The sequence below is a fragment of the Pinus tabuliformis genome, chromosome 2_2 (genome assembly GCF_031772625.1).
Source record: "Pinus tabuliformis cultivar Carrire ecotype Pingquan chromosome 2_2, CPIR1, whole genome shotgun sequence".
NCBI lineage: Eukaryota > Viridiplantae > Streptophyta > Pinopsida > Pinales > Pinaceae > Pinus > Pinus tabuliformis.
In genome coordinates, this window is record NC_142300.1 from 794,548,746 (window position 1) to 794,551,442 (window position 2,697).

A 2,697-nucleotide genomic window follows, 5' to 3' on the forward strand; every position below is an offset into this window, starting at 1 on the left:
GGAAAACAATTTTTTGGTAATCATATATTTGGTTTATTTTTTGGTAATTATATATTCAATTATATTTATGTTTGAATGGTAAAAATTTCAACTCAAACTTGTAATTTTAACAATTTTTACAAAATATTTAAAAAATTTTGAAAAAATTATATAAAGTATAAGCTTTATGCATCTAAATATATTACACGTTTTATTCATCTAAGAAATATACTACAGCCTTCTACATGTAAGTGTTAATGACACAAACAACATTTATATTTTAATGGTAAAGAATTTACAACTCAAACTTGTAAATTTAACAGTTTCCACAAAAAAAACCTGAAAATTTTCCTAAAAACTATAAAAAGTATAAGCCTTCTGTATCTAAGAAATATACTATAGCGTTCTACATCTATGTGTTAATGACTTAGCAATGCCAAATTATATTTATCTTTAAATGGTAAAGAGTTTACAATTCAAACTTGTAAATTTAACAACTTCTACACAATACCTGGAAAATTTTCCCAAATAACTATAAAAAAATATAAGCCTTCTACATCTAACAGGCATCTAAGAAGTATACTACTTCCTTCTGCATCTATGTGTTAATGACTAAGCAATACCATGCATCTAAGAAATATACTACAGCCTTCTACATCTATGTGTAAATGACTAAGCAATACCATGGCAGAGACACTACGGTGCCTGCTCAACACCACACAGAATGAATGCACTGTACCTCTTCATCCCACACGTTGGTCTCCATCACTCCCTCCAATTCTGATCTCATTTCTACTGCAGATCTGTCCATCTCCATAACAGCTATCAGAAGCTCGATGCTGAATCTCCTCATGCTTGGAAACCCCTTTGATTGACGCGGGTGCCTCCAGAAGATCTCCACAAGTTTTCTTTGTAACCCCACTCGATTCGTCCAGCACAGGAATTTAACCTGATTTGGTCATAAACTTGAAGATCTGAGCAGCCAGTCCTATGACTGTTTCCCGATGCGCGCCCCAAACACCATAACCTCAAAAAAAAATATTAGAAAAAAAGAAATTAATCGATAGCTTGAATTTGTTTGGCGATCGAACTGTATTATAAAAACTTTAATCCCCAAACGAGCGGTAAAAAATTGAACTCACTTTTATACCTGCTCTGTATTTCGCCGATTTCCCCCGATTCAATGTAACCTGCCTTTATTGGAACAGTTCTGAATAGGGAGAAACTTCACGAACAGGGGAATCGAGGAGCGGCCGCAGAGATTCTGTCCAACTTGGTCCAAACAGACCGGAATCACATTAGGGTATGGCGATCCCTGAGGCCAACTGCCCTAAGATCGGAAGCAACAGACAGCTACTTCACCAAATTATTGGACTCAGAATTAAATCGCAGCGCGTCGGATCAGGAAGCGGCATAGGATTTGCTGCCCAGATCTAGCAAATTGGATTTCGATTGTGTATTCAAAGATCGGAGGGCTGAAATATAAAGAGCTCGTTGATTTCGGAACTGGTGGAGATCTGGCAGAGGCACCCGCGTTCATCAAAGAAGGTTCCAGGCATCAGGAGATTCAGCATCCAGCTTTTGATCTTTGTTATGGAGATGGAGAGATCTACAACAGAATTGGAGGAGGCTTTGGAGGGAGTGATGAAGGCGACATCGGAGTTGTAGAGCTACAGTGCCTTCTCGGGCATAATGGGGGTAACCAGCCACCGCATGGCCAATCAATCCCTCGTGCAGTCTGCGATGGAATTGCTTCGCGATTAATACAGAGATGCAGAGGACTCTGGCCAGCCTGGACCGCGCAATAAAAAGACATAAACATCTAAAAGTCGTCTACGGAGGCCACAATTTTCTCCATCAACAACATGGATGACTGTAGAATTCTCCAATCACATATATTTATTTAGTATTGTTAATAACATTTTGACGCCCCAAAAATAATGAGATCCGTGTATACGCGGGCCCAAGAAAGAAAAAAAAATGGTAGTGATTAAAGTCGATTGCGCTGTGGTTTGGAATTATCGTTAAATCCATTTCTATCGCATTGGTTTATCACTATCCAAGATAATCTCGAGTAATTAAATATAATTATATTTAATTGAAATATTATTAAACTTTAATAAACTGAGTTTCATAGTTAATATTATGGGTTAGACATTCAAATCCATATGGAGTGAGAATAGTGTAGGTAGACTATAGTTGGCTATCCTATCTTTCCCGTGACTGGAAAATTCAAAATCTTCCCGAATAGTTATCAGTCTCTCTGTCTATCTTTATTGGTGATACCTACGTCCAGTTTCAGTGCACACCCCTCTTGACTAGGGGAATGTTAACTTGTCCTGCTCTGTCTTATCATCAGATACTTTTTTAGTCTGTCAACTGATCCGCCTCCATACTCCCGTTCTGGAGTCTTCTATCTCTAGCTGTCCGCACCCACACTCCGCAGAAGCTCTTAATTATTCCTATCTAGTTGCGTACTCTTGTCAGGATTGAATCCACGGATAGATCTTTCCTGATCTGTCTTATTAAATTTCTTATCCTCCAGGCATTACTCTATCTGGGGTTTTTTCACAGAAAGATCTACGGGCTAGATATTGCTTGTACTTCTACTGTGGTGATAGATCCCAAAACACTTATCTTTACCCTGATCGCGTCCTATCATCCATAAATGATGGCGGATGAGTCTGACTCATCAGCCACGAGAGCGCTTGTACAGGC

The 2,697-nt window shown here is 38.5% G+C and overlaps 1 long non-coding RNA gene across 1 annotated transcript; it reads right to left on the reverse strand.

Moving 5' to 3' along the window:
* Positions 1-392: 392 nt before the first annotated feature.
* On the reverse strand, positions 393-1,954 carry LOC149195086 (uncharacterized). The gene is made up of 2 exons (XR_016254583.1): positions 1,130-1,954; positions 393-1,006 (listed from the first exon to the last, which is right to left on the reverse strand). It is a non-coding gene; the product is annotated as an uncharacterized LOC149195086 (long non-coding RNA).
* Between the last annotated feature and the right edge of the window lie 743 nt (positions 1,955-2,697).